Below are 21,056 nucleotides of genomic sequence, written 5' to 3'. Positions count from 1 at the left end.
AACATATAACCATTTAATAAGTGAATGAAAAATTAAAGAACAAGTGAGTGCCATGAAATCAGTTCATCTTCAAAGAGCTCAGTCCATAATCAGAGCCTCTACTGATTTCAATCCAGTGATAATTCTTTAGTTCCTTCACTCGCCTAAAAAAATCTCTATACTGTAAAATTCACAAAGTGAGGTATGATATATATAGTAAGGAAACATGTTTTTTTTATTTCCAGTTTGTAAATGTGAATATTTTGCTGTTCTCTTTTACCCCCATGTCATATAGCTACTTTTCCTTTATTTTTTTAAGATTTTATTTATTTTCAGAGCAAAAAGAAGGGAGGGAGAAAGAGAGGTAGAGAAACATTCATATGTGAGAGGAACATTGATTGGTTGCCTCGTGTTCACCCCCAAATGGGGACCTGGCCCACATCCCAAGCATGTGCCTTGACATTGAATGGAACCAGCGACCTTTCAGTTCACAGGCCAGTGCTCAATCCACTGAGCTGCCACAAAATGGGATTCAACTACATTGTCAAATGCCAGTGGTTGCTATCGGTTGGAGTAAAATTCAGGCACAGGTAAGAATTCTTTAAATGAAGAAAATTTATTTGAAGAATGTATAAGGAAATTAGCATTATAATAATAGAAATATTAATATCATTCTAAAGGGAGCATAGGTGTGGGTAATAATGTTAAAATAAAGTACATTTCATCTTTCTCCAGTCATTAGGTCTAACCATAAACATACAGTATTGGCTACATGCAGGCTACAAACAGGAAAAGCCAGGGCTGCTCTTCATTTCTTTAACTGCCATTTTGTTACCAGAAAGGGGACCTAGCCTTTCTGCCTAGGGCCAGACAGTAATGTGTGAGTTCTTGACTTTGTGCAGGAAATGTTTTACAACAGAAGTCCAGGTGACTATGAGGGCGCATTTATTAAAGCTGGGGACAGTGAAATAAGGAAGCATTTATCATAGAAGAAGAAACAAGAGCACCTAGGCTGGGCTGCCTTAGCTCACTGAAAGTCAGAGAAAAGGCGGCCTTGGAGACAGGTTCAGGGGGTTAGCCCAGGATGAGCTGCCGCTGCCCACTGCTCTCCTGGTTACAAGTCTCATGGGAGCCCTTAGAGTTTAGAAGGTGGGTGCCTATGGGTGAAGAAGAGGGGGAAGGGGAAAAGTGCAGGCATGCTCCACAGAGGGAGAATGCATGCTGGGTCCTTTGTCTTGAGGCTTTTATGTCTCTCTTGCAGGCAGATATATTAGGGGAGGGGTTCAGCAGAATATTTCTCAGCTTTCTAGGTATATCTTTTCAGGGTCATGGTTACCACTGATTGTTCAGTGACAGGGCAGGAGGTCTTTGTCGTCAAGGTCGTTGGTCCTGGCATCATCCACCTTGTTTTACTGCTTTCTGGGCCTGGAGCTGTAATACAACTGGGGCCTAAATTCATCTCGAGAGAGGTGACCTCCTGTATCTGCTGTAAATTGCTAGGCCAGTTCAGCTATCTGTCTCAGTGTCCCCATTCTCTTTGCCAAGGAATTTCCCCAGCTTCTTACTATCCTGTCTCAATTTTATGATCAAAGGAAGTCTTCCTTGCTTCTATGTGTTAATATAATCTCAAAGACTCTCTTAACTCCATTTTTCTAATTCAATCTGTTTCCCTAGAATACCAGTTTCTATTTTCTGGAGGAATATATTAAATTCAGTAGGGTCACCATGAACTGAGTAAGTATTAGGCTATGTGACTAATGTATTCACTGTGTAGATGTTAGTCTCTGGCACAGTATCAACTTATTAGTAATAAATACAAATTAAATTAGTGCTGTGGCTTCCATAATCAACAGCAATTTCTACTATTATTTTTATTTTAAATAGACATTAGCCTACAGAACACAACAGAGTTAATAATCACAATAAACTACAAGACTAGATGTAAACATTTACCAATATACATAACAGGTATCAAGGTAGTTGATGAATTTAGGTCACCAAATATGATGATTGATTCAATCTCCAGAAATAATGACTAATGATTCATGTTTATATAAATGTGTATTCATTTGTATAATTTGTAGTAAAATGTTTTATAGCAAATTATCTTCCTATTTCATTTTAACATAAAAATTTTTAGATAAACATTATGTCAAAAAAGATTATATTTTTGTCATTTGGCTCTTGACAAAATAAACCCTTGTTAAAATATTTTCTTCATGGTTTTCAAACACAAGTATGTAAGGTCAGTGTAGTTGGAAGAAAATATTTGCTAACAAAGTCCAAATTAATTATAAACAAGAGAATGGAATGTCCTTTGAGAGTAATTTCCTATATTATACGATGTTTGTAAAACAGCCATCAAAGTAAACTGCTCATTAATTGTACATTAAGCAATTATCCCTGAATCTTTGCTAATTTCTTCTTGACAGATTCAGCCATGATTCCCATAAGATGGCAGAAAATGTAAGTCAAAAAGGAGATAATGCCAATTGTGTTCTCATAAATTTCTTCTCAATCAACACTTTCTTACATACTTCACTAGCTCTGTGTCATCTTCAGCATTAAAGAGGAACAGTAGGGAAATAAATGCATTGTGTTGCATTCTGTGCTTGGCTTATAAAAATAAATTATTACTTATGAGAGAGCTTTATTCTGTCAGCCACACAGGAGGGGGTAAGTGACCAAAATATTGAACAGGAAACTCATGGATAAAAAACACTAATGAATACCAGGTGTTTTATGAGATTCATTTTTCTAAAGTTATGCATGTCAATATACTGCCTATAAAAATGCTTTTAGTAACATAACTATCATACACAGCATGGAAATAACATACTAACCAATTATCTATAATGACTAGCTTACTGGGACAGAAAGATTTATAAGCAGGAGAAGCCAGTCTAACAAAAGAATAAATTTGATCTGCCTGAGTTGGACTTAGTATTGCTTTTAGAGTCTTCAGTCTAATCTAGCAAGTGGGCTATCTATCTATCATCTATCTATCTATCTATCTATCTATCTATCTATCTATCTATCTATCTATCTATCTCTATCATCTATCATCTATCTATCTATTTATCTTTCTCTAATTTTTTGTTGTGTAATTATGTCGTGCTTTGTTCTTTCTGAGACACTGATTGTCATCATTATTTAACTGAACAACTTAAAATGTGACAAGCAATGTACAAAATTAAAGACATGGAGGAAACAAAGCATGAGGAAACACCCAGCAGCTGACAGGAATTTGAAACTGGGTGGATGAACTTTTTGGTGTCACCACAGTATTTCTAACAGAGGAGAGCTCTGTGTGGAATGCAGAGTGAGAATCGGTAACTGCCTTCTGTTACTTTTGGCTACTGAAGCAAGCTGAAGCATTTAATCATCTTCAGAAAGTTTTGTGAGAGGGATGTCTAATATTGTTCCAAGTGTTAATGTGAACTTTACGTTTGTATGTTTAAGGGTTCTCTATGAGTAATACCACAGATCACAAATTTTATATTTAATTTATGCAGTAGAAAAAAAGTCCATTAATTAACAATAGTTTTGAACAATGCAACTTGGGTAATGAATAATCTCTTCATTACTCATAGTCATTGTCAGTTTACTGAACTTTTTAGGACTTAGGGGGAAAAGCAGTGCCCTTTACACTAAAATTATGTTGAAAATAAGTTCGCTTTCATTAATGATTTAGACAGTTTTGATAAAATTAAATGAAAACAAAGTTAAATATTGTATAGCAATAAAAGGTCATTTTAAACCTTTTGAATTTAAATAATATATACAGGAGTTGGCAAAAGTAGGTTGGCAGTTTTGAGTACACAAAACACAGAACTAAGAAAGCTATTGTAATAATCATAACCTACAAGTCTTTTTCCATACAGACAACCACAAAATTACTTTTGCTCATCCTGCATTTTCCTTAGGATAAGTTATCTAACTAGATAATATGAATAACAAAATGCTTTGATAATGTTAAACCACTAATGCAAAAGCTTGGACTATATTTTCCTGTATTTCAAATATAGCTAATCCTAAAAAAAAAAAATTACTAAAAGCATAGATGTGATTCAACTCACCAATAGATGGCAGTAAGAGTTTATGTTTTAAGTTACTTTAAGGCATTTGGCCATCTATTTAATACTGCACTGAAATCAATGTTGATTTGAAATTGTTATATTGAAATTTAACCAGCAACATTCATCAAAGGTTAATATAAATACATGTGTATTTTTGGTATATATTTATGTTTATACATGCACACGTATACATGTGTGACAATATATCTACTTAAGTATTTATTTATTAGGTATGTGTTACTATGTAACAAATGGCTTCAAAACATAGGAGAAAACATTAATTATTTCACACGGTTCTGGAGGGCCAAGAACTTAGGCATGGCTTAGCTGGGTGCTTCTGACTCAGTGTCTTTAATGTGCGGCACTGAAGTTGCCAGTCAGGGCTAGTCACAGAAAGGGCTGGGCAGTCTACTTCCAAACTCTTCCAGAGGGCTGATTGCAAGAAATTTCAGTTCCTTGGTTATGTGAGCTCCTCCACAGGGCTGCGCATGTGACATGAATGCCAGCTTTCCCAGACTGAATGAGGAAGAGAGAAAAATGAGAGCACAAACAAGCAAGAGAGCTCAAAAGAAAACTCCTCTCAGTCTTTTTATTAAATTAAATGTATTGGGGCAACATTGGTTAATAATAGCATGTATGTTTCAGGTTTACATTTCTATGTTACATGATGTGTATAATGCATTGTGTGCCCACCACACACAGTCAGATTATTTTCCATCACAGTATATTTGGCTGCCTTTTCCCTTTACTATCCCCTCACGCCCTTCCCTCTGGTAACCACCATACTGTTGTTTATATCTATGAGTTTCAGTTTTATGTCCCATGTATCAGTGAAATCATATTTTTCTTAGTAATTTCTAACTGATTTATTCTCACTTAGCAAAATATTCTCAAGGTCCATCTGTGTTGTCTAAAATGGCAGTATTTCATCTTTTCTCGTGGCTGAGCAGTAAGTAGTCCATAATATATATGTATCACATCTCCTTTATCGAATCCTCTATTGAAGGACACTTTGGTTGTCTCCACATCTTGGTCACTGTGAATAATGTCTTAGAGAACATTTTATGAATTTGACCTCAAAGGCAAGGGAAGTAAAGGCAAAAATACATGAATGGGACTATACGAAACTAAAAAGCTTCTAGACAGCAAAAGAAACCAACAAAACAGAACAACTCCGACAAGGGGTTTGTATCTGAAATATATAAAGAACTCATACAATTTAACACCAAACAAACAATCCATTTATAAAATGGGTAAGGGACCCGAACAGACATCTCTTCCAAGATGACATACAAATGGCCCACAGATATATGAAATGATGTTCAACTTCATAAGCTTTTAGGGAAATACAAATCAAAACTATAGTGAGATACCACCTTACACCTATGAGACTGTCTACTAACAAGTAGACAAGTACTAACAAGCAGAGTAAAAAGGAACCCTCATGTACTGCTGGTAAGAATGTAGACTGGTACAGCCATTATGGAAAACAGTATGGTGGTTCCTCAAAAAATTCAGAATAAAGTTACCATAAGACCCAGCAATCCCTTTTCTGGGGATCTACCCAAAACACTCAAAAATATTTATTCACAAAGATATATGCAACCCTTATGTTCATTGAAGCATAATTCCCTCTAGTCTTTATAACCTGACTTCTGAAGTGATATACTGTCACTTCTACTTATTCCATTGGTTAAGAGACCTATCCTGCTATACTTTGGGAGATGATTATACCAGGTGGGAATAGAGAGATCCACCTTGTGGGTTGGTTGTATATTTATATTACAGCTTCTACATATGTAATTTTTAATTCTTATGTCAACTTTAGTATTTCTATTCCTGTCATTGTAAATACCCTTCCTATCTTTCTACTCAATATATTTTCTTCAACCTTCCATGCTTCCTTCCATCCTTCCTTGCACCCTGTCCACATCTGTCACAACCAAAAAAAGTGAAATGTGTATATAAGTATAAATGTGTTTTAAAAATCTGATTTATTGATTGGGATATTATTAAAACTTTTTGAAAGAGTCTAAGAGAAAACAGTGCTTATTATTGTGGCTGGTACAATAGTATCTTCTCATCACAGAGGGCAATGTCTAGAATAAAAGCCTTTCTAGATTTCTCAGGTACCTCAATCCATCCATGACAACTTTCAGTTGCTAGAGAATGGGTATCATTGTCCCTTTAGAGTTACAATGAGCTTGTTTATTAGAAAAAAAAACCCCAGTTATTACAGATAAAGTGAAAGCATTAGGGCTAACAGGATAGGAGCAGTGATATAAAACTTTTAGTATCAGTTTTATACAAATCAGCTTAAAATGTTTTTAAACAAAATTGTGATATTAATGGGATAGTGGTCAGATAATGATAATAAACAAAACAGTGTAGAAAGGAGAGGAAAAAATAAAATCCTTAATTGTTAAAAAAAAATGAATTTGAAAATGCTTTCTTATAGTCTTATCTCCATCGGGGTTCAATAGAAGAAACTGACCAGTCTCGGTGTTTGAACCAGAACAAAATTTAACTCATGAAAGTTGGTGCTTACAGATTCATTGTAATTTGTCAGAGAGTTCTACTACAGGCTGTCCTGGAAGGACTTCCAGAACACTGTAAAATGACCAACAGAGGCGCTCTTACTAAGACACAACTAAGAAGGTATCAGAAAGCTGCCACAGAACCTTCTGAGTTTAAAAATTTACCACTGATTTGTGATTTATTAATATAAAAGATAGAATAAAATTGCCTCTAAATAACTATTAAGCTATAGATTGAACACTTCAGTGATACTTTAGAGAATTTCCACATCCTCACATATTGCAAAAAAGAAAATATCCAAAAATAAATGCAAAAAATCTTCTGTTTTATTTTCATATTTTGCATCTATGGGGAGTAAATACATACAAATGCCACTTTCTTTTTCTTTTTTTAAAAAAGATTTTATTTATTTATTTTTATACAGAGGGGAGGGGAGGGAGAAAGAGAAGGAGAGAAACATCAATGTGTGTGTTGCTTCTTGCACACCCCTACTTGGGACCTGGCCCAACTCAGGCATGTGCCCTGACTGGAAATCAAACCAGCGACCCTTTGGTTTGCAGGCTGGTGCTCAATCCACTGAGCCACATCAGCCAGGGCCAAAATCCACTTTCTAATATACATCAAGGACACTACCTGTATGAGCTTCTGAGGAATACAGTGTTCATTTTCCAGATCCTGTAGACTCTAGGAGGCATTAAACATAAAAGCTAAACAGTAGTTGATCATACGTAGCCTGCAAAGAATTTGTTTCAAGAATGGAAGTGTTGTTTTCTCTGCAGCCTCTATCATTCTCCTTGACAATTCCTCTTCCCTGAATTGTTCTAGAATTAGGTCTAACCTACTCTATGTTTTTGTTACATCTATATAAGTAGCACACTCAATAAAATGGATTCTAATATCCTCTGTTGAAAAAATAACACTCTCCCTCCTTGAAGAATAATCAGCTTACTCAAAGGGATACAGCATTCAAAAAATTAAATTAAGTGTATATGCCCAGGGCAAAACTGGCTCTCTAGAAAATATTTTCTCTTTAACAATACCTATACCTGAAAAGATATAAGAAAAAATTAACATATGTAGGTTACTGAGCATTTATTATGAAATTCTGCTTATTAGTCATTATAATAACCCCATAAAATAAGTATTGTTATTGCTATTATAAAGATGAGGGCACAGAAGCCTAGAAACTTTGAACAATTTGCTTAAGAGTATAGAGTGGCCAAACTAAAGATCCACGATAACAATTCAAGTTTCATTCTATTGCATAATGATCATCAGTGTATGTTCTTTCTGAAGACTTTGTGTCATATTGGTAAAGTTATTTAATATGGCCCTGGCTGGTGTGGCTCAGTGGACTGAGAACCAAAAGATCACCAGTTCGATTCCTGGTCAGGGCATATGCCTGTGTTGCGGACCAGGTCCCCAGTTGGGGGCGCTAGAGAGGCAACCACACATTGATGTTTCTCTCCCTCTCTGCCTCCTTTCCCTCCTCTCTAAAAATAAATAAATAAAATCTTTAAAAAATTACTTAATATGCATTAAATACGTTTGTATTCCCATGGAGTCCAGAATTTTATCTAAACAGAAACTATTTACTATGTATGATTAAACTTCCTTTGACTGCAAGGGGTAAGAGATGAAAAGGGGAGTGGAAAATGGAGAGGTAAAAAAATCACATGATTGTGTTTATTTTTAATCTTAACAATTTACTTTTAAGACAGATTACCATTTTAATAAATTTAAAATCTGGGTTATTTTCTCTTACACTATGCTTTTGGTTGCATGTGACAGATATGCAACAACTTAATTTAATCAATAAGGGTTTTATTTTCCTAGTATAATAGTAAGTACAAGGAAAACTAGTTCAGGGGTGGTGTACCCACCCTTTCCTGCCATTTTTAGCATATGATTGCCGCCTCTTACCGTTGTAATCTGGCTGCTTCCCTTCTGGTCATCCCATCTGTCGTCCAGGCAGGTAGCCAGGAAAAGGGCAAATGAGGAAGAGCAGAGTGCGGGAGGTAAACCGAGAGGTCAGTGGAACCTGTTCTCATTTAAATAGGTTGTCCAAAAGTCCCACCCGAGCAACTTTTGCTCATATTTTATTCACCGGGACTACACGTCATGGCTACATGTTACATGTAGAAAATATGACCAATGAGACTTATAAATGGGTGTTTAGTTCGGAATAAAGGGAAATTTTTAGTATATTCATAACAAAAATGATTGCTATCCTAAAATGTTAAAGAGCTATCTTCCTAGGACCTTGGAAAACCTAATACATTATCTTTTTCTTTAGATTTTATTTATTTATTATTATTTTTTATTGTTGTTCAACTGCAGTTGTCTCCATTTCCCCCGACCTCCCTCCGCTCCACCCATCCCTGCCTCCCACCCTCAAACCTACTCCTCTTTGCCTATGTCCATGTGTCCTTTATACATGTTCCTTGACATCCCTTCCCCTATTTCCCCCCATTATCCCACTCCCCCCACCCCTCTAGTTCCTGTCAGTCTGTTCTTTATTTAAATGCCTCTGGTTATATTTTCCTTGCTTGTTTGTTTTGTTGATTAGGTTCCACTTATAGGTGAGATCATATGGTATTTGTCTTTCTCCCCCTGGCTTATTTCGCTTAGCATAATGCTCTCTAGTTCCATCCATGCTGTCACAAAGGATAGGAGTTCCTTCTTTCTTTTTGCTGTGTATTATTCCATTGTATAAATGTACCACAATTTTTTGATCCACTCATTTACTGATGGGCACTTAGGTTGCTTCCAGCACTTGGCTATTGTAAATTGTGCTGCTGTGAACATTGGGGTGCATAGGTTCTTTTGAACTGGTGTTTCAGGATTCTTAGGGTATAATCTCAGCACTGGAATTGCTGGGTCAAAAGGCTGTTTCATTTTTAGTTTTCTGAGGAAATTCCATACTCTTTTCCACAGTGGCTGCTCCAGTCTGCATTCCCACCAAGAGTGTACTAGGGGTTCCCTTTTCTCCACAACCTCGCTAGCACTTGTTTTTTGTTGATTTGTTAATGATGGCCATTCTGACCTGTGTGAAGTGGTATCTCATTGTGGTTCTAATTTCCATCTCTCTGATAGCTTGTGATGCTGAGCATCCTTTCATGTGTCTTTGGGCCCTGTGTATGTCCTCCTTGGAGAAGTATTTGTTCAGGTCCTTTGCCCATTTTTAATTTGGGTTGTTTGTATTCCTGGAGTGGAGCTGTGTGAGTTCTTTATATATTTTGGAGATCAAACCTTTGTCTGAAGCATCATTTGCAAATATATTTGCCCTTACCATTTGCTATAGCAACAAGAAAAAGTACCTAGGAATAAACCTTACTAAAGAGGAAAACCTAATATATTATCTTTAAAAATTTTTTTCCTTTATTTTTATTGTTGACACTATTACAGGTGTCCCCATTTCCCCCTTTCCCGCCTTTTTTCCCACTTCCGCTAGATGGTAAACAAAAGCCTTCAGAAACTAGAATGAATTTACCCTCTCACAAAGAGCTCCATACTGTGGGAGTTACACATGGCTGTATAGCATTCCCCGCCAGGGCACCCTGTCTGCAGTGGATAAGTAGGAACAAGCAGAAAGTGTCAGACACCCTGGTGGAAGGGGGAGAGAAGTTGCAACAGCCACAACATGGAAACTGAGGGGATCTGAAAAGGAGGGAGAAGCAGTGTGGGAACCCCAAAGCTGTGTATGAACTCACCTCAAATCTTAGTTGAGCAGTGAACTGTATATGTCAGGATGAAATCTCAAAGAGTCCAGGGGAAACAACAATCAGAATGCTGAAAAAAAGTCAGTATTTCAGTTGCTTCTCATTGCAGAGGAGACACTATTTAGAGTTTGAATCCACTAAATTGTCAGGGATTGGTGCAGAAGATGGGCTTTAACTTCAAATAACCAGAAGGACCAGGTCCTGAGAGTGAGACACTAAGGACTTCACCCTGGGATTCAGATACAATGAAATAATAGCCTAATCTAAACAAAGTCCACAAGTCCAAGGTTATCCATTAATAATTTATTTGCTAGAATAAAATTCAGTACACATGTAAAGCAGATAACAGAAATTGTCTTTGTAATTCATCTTCTACAATGCCCAGGTTTCCAGAAGTTCTAGAATAGGTTAAACTAAGCTACAGTGATGGAATTAGAACAGTGGTTTTCAGGGTGAGGGCTTAACTAGGAAAGGGCATAAGAGAACTTACGGTGATAATGATAGTGTTCTTTATATTAATTTGACTGTTGATTACAGGTGTATATTTGCCAAAACTCATCAAGCAGTACAGTTATAATCTATTAAGTTCGATTTATATAAATTATACCTAAAATAAATGAATTAATGAATGAATTTCCCCTGGTTTGCAAATAATATGTATAAATAATTTTGCACCTTCATTGTTCATAAAGTATAAAAATATTTTAAATCATAATAAGTTTTCAACAGTAGTCAAGAATTCTTTGATATTTTGCTTTTTTCCTTAATGTTATATGCCTATAGTTCCCCAATAATTGCAAATCCCACTTAGCAATGCTTTCCTTTAGTATTACAAATCCCACTTAGCAATGCTTTCCTTTAATATTACTATCTTCTAATTTACAGAAATATTACCATCTTCTCCCTTTGATTTGAGTGTAAATGGCATAAAGGTGTCACAATAAATACATTATGGATCAGTAATTCAGTGATTCTCACTCATGCTACGTTCTGGATCAGTGAGCTAAGCATCAATTTCACAATAAACTGCCTTCTGCTCTCTGCTGCATCTTTCACTCTGTAGGCCCAGTGTCATATACAGCGATAATGAAAATTAAACCTATTTCAGCTTGGCCACATACATGGAATATACAGAGTACATAAAATATTTCATTTGCATAGGAACCCTCTGGAGTTAAAATTCTCCAGTTTAAAAAAGAGAGGAAAAAAAATACAGAATTCTCCCTTCACAAAAGAGCAGCAGCATTGTTGTTCAGATCCAAGCAAAGAACCTTCAGAGTAAACTGTGCTCTTTTGATTTATATTTTTGCTTTGATTGAGGATTTTTAGGACTTGTTTTCTGTGAAGAGCAATGCTGTGTTTGATGTCTAAACAGAAAGTCAAGATATGCCACATGATGGAATTTGTCTTTTTAGTAGGACTTCTGAATTTCATATCAAATGTCTAGTCTATATGCAGATATTTTTGATAGTTTTAATACAAAAATGAATAGAGACCCACAAATTGTTTCATCATCCTGTCTTCATCTCACAAATGAAATAACATTCCAATGCTTCTGGTAAAAGTACATTGGTGCACATGTATTTATAAATCTTTTATTTTGACACAAATCTATTGGGGGATAAAACTCCAGTGTAAGCATGAGTGATTTTAATTTCTTATCATCTTTCTTCCCTATACCCAGAATGCACTTATGAGTTCTTGGATTTCAGAATTTTGTCATCTTAGTTTTACAGAATGAAGAACTTTATATGTTAAGATGATTCATACCAAAGCCTTAATTTTATAAGAAAAGTGAAAACAGTATCCCTCAGTAATGAAGTAAACTGCCAGCTCACAGCAAGTTAGAGTAAAACAGAATTCAAGATAGTATATTCCAGTAACATACATCTTAGACTCTGAACATTTAAGCATTTTTGTGTGTGTAATTCTCTATGCTTCAGGTTTTGCATTTCGTATGGTATGCTCTGAGCAAATCCGAGCCTTAGCATAAATCTAGAACTAATTCACTTAAGGGAGTTAACACCCTGACCTGGAACACATCTGAGATGAAAGAAGGGAACAATTGGACATGGTTTATGCTGCATGAAATTTAAATAGAGATGCATCTTAAAATCTTTCCTTAGAGTAAGTAAAGCTATATTGCATTATTTGTTCAAAGATACTTTTCTAATAAGAAAACATTTTTATTTTCCTCTCTGTGTCTGTAGATCTAACTCTTGCCAGGGAACATAGAGCTTTCAAAATATAGGCTTTAGTATTTTTATTTTTTTTATTTTTATTTTTTATTTATTTATTTATTTTTTAATTTATTTACTTTTAAAATACATTTGTCTCTGCCTCCCCCCCACCTCTTTCCCTTGCCCCCTCCCTTTAGTATTTTTAGATACATTTAACATGGGCTTACTAAAATGTTATTCAAATCACCTTCACCTCAATCCCATTACACTATTCTCTGAATTTTTATTTTTTAGTTATGGTCAACCACTTATACTGTATGATAACATCCATATATCAAATGAATTTATATTTGAAGTAAAATTTAACCCATCCTTTTCTGTATCTTCAGCATTAAAGTAGAGATGTTTGGGGACAATATTTCTATGTTCTTTTTAAGATTTATGTTTCTTGAGACCCTCCACATGCATTTATCTTTCAGGAGTTAAAAATCAGGTCTTATTCTATAAGCCAGTGGGTCTTGATAATTCAGTGATAATTATTGGTGTTTTCCTATCCTAAGCTATCAAACATGACAAATATTTTTTGCCATTAGTTATGACACTACTTTATTCAATAGTCATCAGCTGGAGAGTTAACTTACTCTGTATTCTATTTTTTCAACCATTGTATTATTGAATATTCTTTGTTGCTTTTTATGAGACCATGTCCTATAGGGTGTATCATTTGTTCCGTTCTTTAGATGTTTGTTTGTTTGTTTGTATTTCTGTATTCTCTTCCGTGGCTAAAATGAACCTAATTTTCCAAAAGTAAAGGAGCTCTCTTCAAGTATGAGAAAGCAGGAGCTGAACAATGAGATTTACCTTCAGAGAAAATAGAAGGAAAGATATTGAAAACTGTAGGTTTTTAAAATGTGGGGTTTTTTTAGTTAAAAATTACATTTTTTCTCCATATCATTCTCTAAAATGGTAGATTATGCAGAAATATAGCTACTGCTATATGGATATTATATTCATACTTGTAACTTTTTAATTGAATTTATTGAGGTGACACTGGTTCACAAAACCTACATGTTTCAAGTGTACAACTCAACAAAACATCATCTGCACTCGGCATCATGCACCCACTGCCTCAGGCAAAGTCTTTTCCATCCCCATTTCCCCGCTATTTGCCCACCTCCGCCTATTCCCCACCCCCTTTTCCCTCTGGCTCTCACCAACAGTTGTCTGTGTTTGTATTTTATATACATGTATATATATAAAATTTTTTGCTTAATCCTTTCGCTCTTTTTCATGCAGCCCCACAACCCCCCTCCTGTGAATTTTTATTTTATTAAAAATCTTGTGCTAGTAGCAATGAACTCTCTAAGAAATCAAGGTGCTTAATTTTATGTACTAACTTGTCTGGGAAATGGTGTCCAGATATTTGGTCAACCATTCTGTTGTGTGAAAGTATTTTTTTTAATGAAATTAATTTTTTAACTGATGGACTTTGAAAAAAGCAGTCCTCCAAATATGGTACTCCTCATCCTATCAGTTTGAAAGTCTAAAGACTGACCTTCCAGAGTAAAAAGAGATTCTGCCAGCAGACTGTATGGACTCTGTGGCTATCTGGCAGCTTTTGGGGTTAACAAGCCTCTGTGATCATAAGACCCCATTTCTTCAAATCTCTCTCACACACACACAACCTTTGAATAATATTGTTCAGTGAGACCTTATGGGGATTTGGAAATTAGTATCAAGAACTATTTTGAAAATGAGAATATCATGAAATTTAAAAATAAGGTATCCCATTATTTATGAGGGCTGTCCATAAAGTATCCAGCCTATAATATGAAAAATAGAGACATTTATTTGGGGAAAAAACAAAATATAGTAAACATTGTACATAGGACAATGAAGCCTCAATCCCCTTCACAGTAGGAAACTTGAGACCTTCCACAGATCTTCTAGCATTTCTTCCACTGTTCAAAACTACAAAATTGTTTGTTGGAATTGCCATCAGCTGCCCCATTGTATTTTCCTGAATCTCATTGACAGTGTGAAACCTCTTCCCATTCAAAAGTTTTGGGAAAAGCCAGAAGTCACAGGGTGCCAAATCTGGGCTATAGATGGGCTGAGTCACCTGGGTGATTTGATGTTTCATCAACAAACTCTTCATTAGCTGTGATGCATGAGCAGGCACATTGTCATGTTGAATCTGCCTCTGTAGAGGAATGTTCAAGCTTAAACCAAAATTTGATACAGATGCATTGCTCTACTTGCTCAGTCATTTTGCATATGATGGCCGCGGAGTACACGTGCTCATTCAACTGGCATCTACCACCCCTACTGACTAGTACAGTGGAGCTATCATTTTCATGCATGCTCATTCCAGTTCACTCTCCTTGGCTGCCAGGCTATATCGATGGTGTGCAAACCATTCTTGTTATATTATCAATGGCTGGACTTTTTTGGAACAGATCTCGTATATTTTGTACTATATTTATATGTCATGTAATTATATATATATATATATATATACACACAAAATCTGTTAGATCTGTTTCCCTGCATAACTAACAGAAAATATTATCAATTTCAGACATTAATAAAATATTAAAATTTTCCTTGAAAATAACTTTTTAAATCTTCATATTTTAATGAGTAATCTCTCACACACAAATAGGTATTAAATTATTATTTGAGTTGAAAATGTGACCTCAAACTTTATTTAAACTAAAAGTTTAAATTTCAAACTGAAAATTTAAGTGTTCTTATTGACTCTTCTTTTTTCTTAAATGACATCACTCTCTTCTTCTGATTCATTTTTCTCAACCTGTGATGATAAAGGAGCTTTGCATCTCACCTAGGGACTCAAGAGAAAGTGTTATTAGCAGGAGTTTTCTATAAGAAAATTGCATTGAGCCATATGGGCTTTCCAGATTTCACTGTATTACAAATGGGGATTTTAGAAGGGTCAAGGGAAATAAACTGCTCACACCCACAGTGGAGAATATTTGAGACATCTAAGGAGGAGGATCAAGACAATATTAATGTCAGTGTTTTCTCTTTCAGAAATGTCTTTAGAATTTGCTCTGAAGATATATGAGGAAACATGTGAAAATTGTAACTATTTTACTGAGTTTTGAAGAAACCTCATTATACATGAATGCAATTTTTGAAGGCTTTAATGAAGCAGGAGGATGAAAAATAACCCAATTTTGATAAGAAAAAGAATATAATACTGCTACAATTAACAGCTTTAAGTGGGCCATGTATACAGTTAATAGGCTATTTAGCCTCTGGCTTTTGCACAAGTAATTTCTTGCTTTGCCCATGACATCATGCCCTGCATTGCCATTACTATTAGAATCATTAATTGCCTATTTCCCTGTTTCAATTTGTACAGATGTCATAGCAGTAATTAGATATCCTGTCCATTTCCCTCCAAACTGTCTCATTTTATTTCTTTAATTCTATTTTAAGAATTTAAGAGTATTTCATTTTGTCCAAATCATAATTGTCTAGTTAGCTCATATGGATTGCGTAAGCATAGACTGATTTACTTTTTTTTTGTATTTCTTGTTATTAATCCCTATATCTCCATAAGGTCTCATTCAACATTATTTTTTCCAAACACTGTTTCTCACTCTGAATTCCCAAGTAAACACATAGAATCAAAGGAATTCAGTATCAGAAGAGTCTTTAAGGGTTTACTGTTCATTTTATTGGTCTGGTACTCAGCACTGGCTACATAATTTGTGAAGTTTAACACTAAATAAAAATGTGGTTCTTCTTGTCCAAGAAATTAAGAATTTCAAGACAGTGACTGCAGACCATTAAACTAATTATAGCTCCTGGCCTGGCTGTCTGCAGCTGGTCAGTTCACACAGGAAGCCATCTTGAATTCCTCCCCTATCCTGGTTATTGGGCCTCTGCTTATACACTTCTAAAGATAGGAAATTTACAAATTCTCAAAACCATCCATTCCTTAATTCACCAGTTATGTCTATTAGAGAGTGTTTTCTTATCCTTTCAAAATAAGGATGGGGGAATGATGGCACATGACGAACTACTGATGCTTATTATTATTATTATTATTTATTCTCATATTTTGTCTTGTATCTAGTGTTTTTAAGACAAACATGGGAAAGGACCTAAAATTATTTGACCATCTCTCCCACTTTGTTACCTTTGCTCTCCTCATCTTCTTTACCAAGTATTTCTTTCTTCCCTCCTAAAATGAGAGTGAACAGCATCTCTAACATTAATTACCTCCAATATTGATTTTTAAAGGAAATGAATAGGCTAAGAGATGAGGGATAAAAAGTGATATGATGCCATTCAACCTAATCATTACTGAGCACAAATCAGGTGTCTTAAATATACATATTGATGGAAATTTCAAATAAGGCTGTCATTGTCAAAATTAACCTGTACAAATGCACTTATTCACTGCAATGTAAGCAGTGAAAGAAACTGAAGACCTTTTCAATGTATCCTTGATTAAGTCATTAAATTAATTATTTTTATGTATTCAGTCTTACTCATATTTTCACATTTGTCTTTTAGGCACTGTATAAATGAACTGTATCATTTTAGGCACTTAAAATGACATTTTTATTCAATGTTTTTGTCAATTATGTTATGTATGCTTACCATGATCACTTTCTCCTTGCCTGTTATAAGAAATCTTGTTCAACTCCATACAACTTTCTTTCTCCTCTAATTCTGAGTCTCTCCCCCGCTCTTCAGTTAGATATAATCTCTTTCTTATTTGAATTCTTATTAAAATTTGGTTTGATCTTTCCTTACTGCATTTCGTATCCTACCCACCTTCTATACTTGAAGGTCATCTTTAGAGCATATAACATACCTACACTAAAGGTTAATTGATCAAAATATGATGAACCATAATTTTGCTTTTTGAGTTTGAATACTACTTAGTTGAATCTGGTTATAATTCATACAAAAAATTGTTTAAAAATTTCACACACCCAAAATCATAAAGAAAACAGTGTTAACTAGTTTTACTGATTCAGTTTTTGTGTATAAATATTTTTTGTGTATAAATATTAAAGCCAAATATTTTGGCTTTAAATTCAAATAAATAAAGGACCCATAGACAAAGCCAAAGCGGGGAAGGATTGAGGGTGGGAGGTGGGGGTGGGTGGGGCAGGGAAAGTGGTGGCAGGAAAATGGAGACAAATGCATTTGAACAATTAAAAAAATAAAAGAATTAAATTGAGATATTTCTCTTTGATGGAATCTTTTCATAAGGTAAATATTGGTTGTTTTTTAAAAAAAAATAATGAAAATCTTTATGGTTTTTCAAAACCACTGTAAAAACTGCTTTAACAAGATGATTTCTGACATCTGTGTGATTTTATGATCACCAGTGCCATAAGCTAAGCAGCTAATGATACAAGCATACAACAAAGTCTGGTGATAATTCTTTCTATATTTTTTCATTTTGGTGAAACCCATACTTAAAAATATATATATTTTAATTAAAGGATAATTTAAGCAGATTTTTAAAGGAATTTATGACTTATTGAGGCACCATCATAAAATTTTTTTAAGTGGTCATAAATAGTAAATTTGGGAATATTTTATTAACTCTTTATTAAAATAAAAGATAATAATGAAAACCTCTGAATTCAGATAATTTTTATGTACTTTCACTTTGACCAAATTTTATGCTAAATGTTGCTACAACTTTAATTTTAAGCCTTGTCTACCAAAAATAGATGTATGTTTTAATTTATTATATTGTATTATTAATTAAAATAATACCTCAATGTCATGATTCTATAGAATTTAATATATTAATTAAATATAATGTAGTTTTGACAAATATATTTTAAATTTCTTGAAATAATCTTAAACTTTAAATTCAGGAAATTTTTGCCACTGTGGTCGCCAGAGTTATCAGTTTTCCACTATTTTAATATGAGTCATATACAGACATTTACATGAATTTATTTTTTCCCATATTATACAATTACTGATCCTATTCTGTTCTTCATGCTTCATTAATCTTTATATAGTGTTATGCTTAAATGAAATATTTCAATACCATATTTTGAAATAATATTTTATTATATTTTCTTAGAGGTAATGGAAAACTGTCAGGTGTAATTTAATAAAGATCTATTTTCTAATCTTGAAGTTTTAATATGTATTTTGTTGATCCAACAACATTTATTAAGTTTTTACTATGCTCCTGGGAGGATACTATGTACTGAAAATATATATATATATGTTTATATATTTTTATATATAGCCATACTTGCTATAAAATTTTTTGATTTAAACATAAACAGATAACTATGAATTTTTGTTATTGCTATTGAAGACAACTTACTGAAATGATGTGCTTTGTCTGGGAAAGTTGGGGGAGAATGAAGAAGTGATATTTAAATTGAACTTAAAAAATGTCTTGGACTTGAAAAAAACATGAAAACATGTATACATCAAGTGAAAGCAATAGCATATACATTTATTTATTCCATCAAGAAATAGTTATTGAGTGCCTACTGTATACCAGGGACCCATGAGGCAATATATTACAACAGGGGCTAGAATGTGCTAAAAATTCACATTGTGGCAGGAACCATGAAATTGAAGGTTTGGTATAGAATGAGAATGAACAAATAGGTTGAGATCAGATTGTGCCAAGCTATGGAAATTGGATTTTATATTATATATAATAAAATACTTCAACAGCTGGGTGGCATGATTCTACTTTTAGAAAGGTAACAGACAGTTATTTAGAAAATGAGCTAAACTGAGGAAGAAATGGGGTATCAGTAAGAAAGCTAAGAGGGTGTTATTATAATAATTCAAGGGAGAAATCATGATGATTCAGACCTAAATAATGACAGGTGAATGGAGAGGATAGACTGAATCTGATAGACATATTTGGGGGAGAATTGACAATATTTGGTGATAAGGAATTTTAGTGTCAATCATAGTAAACATTTTTTGTTATAAGAAATACACAATATAAAAACATGTGCCCTATAGCCATATTTGTATATTGGTATTCTTGACTTAATAACTATTTTGATGAGTTTGATCACTTTTATATATCTCAAGATTAAAGAGAATGTGGATTGACACTATTGGTAATGGGAATAGAAAGCTTCGTGCAAAACAGGAATTTCAGAATCTATGCTAGAGTCAACTCTATTATTTTAAGAGGAGACTGAGGTTGACACTAACTCCAGTTAATGGCAGAACCTGGGTCTCCAGAGTCTCTTGATTTGAGGCATCAAAACTGGCTTAATGTATTTCATTGTATAAATGAGTATGAATACAGATCATGTATCATAGTAATGCACACTGGAAACCTATATAATTTTATTAACCAATGTCACCCTAATAAATTTAATGAAAGTTAAATTTTTAAAAAACTAGAGAACAACATAACAAATTAAGTCAGTATCTAATATAAAAGGTGGATAGTAAACAAAAGAGAATTTGAAGGGTTTTTTTTTTTGATGAAAAGAAAGGTAACAAAAATTTAGAACATACATACACAAAAAGATATAAAAGTAGTTTGATATTTGTATTGGCATCTACTGAAATAAGATTGGAATATATGCAACCTGATTTTAACTCTTTAAAAATAGAATTAAAAATGAGTATAATTCCATAAAGATTATTAGTTTTGATTTTTAAAGGAGGATGAAGGAAAAAGTAACAAATAGATAAATTTAATAGAGCACTTGAAGATCGCCTCAGATGAAAAAAATAATTTTCCAAGTTTCCAGATATACATTTTCAGACTTTTTGGCATAGGCAAAACAAAATGAAATACTTATGAGGATGGGAGAAAATACACTCAAGCAATGTGTCAACACTCACTAGAGGAGAAGCCCGAAAAATTCTTTGGTTGTTTATGTGCTAAAAGCTATTTTGGTAGCTACACAGTCATGTTAGTTCATTCAGAAGCAGAACTTCTGGCTCTTAGTGCATGCCCATGGATAATGCAGATCTGGTCTGCACTCCATGTTCAGGACAGAATGAGAAATTGCGACTAGACTTCAGAGATGGCCCTCCCACAATCTGTGAGGTTTCAGTCTATACATATTTCTGCCCAGTGGCTGGGAAGCTTTGATAACAGAATTAATTTGGCCTCTAGAGAGGGTATGTTCTCTCTGAAGAAGTATTTTACAAAGGTAATTGTTCCTCTGGTTTATCAACATTTATCAACAAAACCCAATAGGAGTGGAAAATAAAAGTCAGGAAGTTACTTATAATTTCCTGAGTGAGGTATTTGAGACAGTTGGAAGATTCTTAGTTTTGGGGTTTTTGTTTGTTTGTTTTTTTAAATTATGGCATTCACAGAAGGACTCTGTGCCTTAATAAAGGAGTATAAAATTCTCCCAGATCTGGAATTTTGATAATAACAGAAGAGCAAGTAAAATTAAGAAGGTCTAGTTAAAAAATATGTTTGTATAATGTATACTTTATTGTTTCTAACCTGTTATTTTGTTTAATTATTGAAAGTGCAGTTACATGTATTCATTTGAATACTTTGTTTGAATTTACAAAAATAAGAAACCAAATGG

Source organism: Pteronotus mesoamericanus, unplaced genomic scaffold, assembly GCF_021234165.1.
Source record: "Pteronotus mesoamericanus isolate MK-2021 breed Mesoamerican mustached bat unplaced genomic scaffold, CSHL_Meso_final contig_32, whole genome shotgun sequence".
Taxonomy (NCBI): Eukaryota; Metazoa; Chordata; class Mammalia; order Chiroptera; family Mormoopidae; genus Pteronotus; species Pteronotus mesoamericanus.
The sequence above is the reverse complement of the archived record's forward strand: the minus strand, read 5'-3'. Positions refer to the sequence as shown.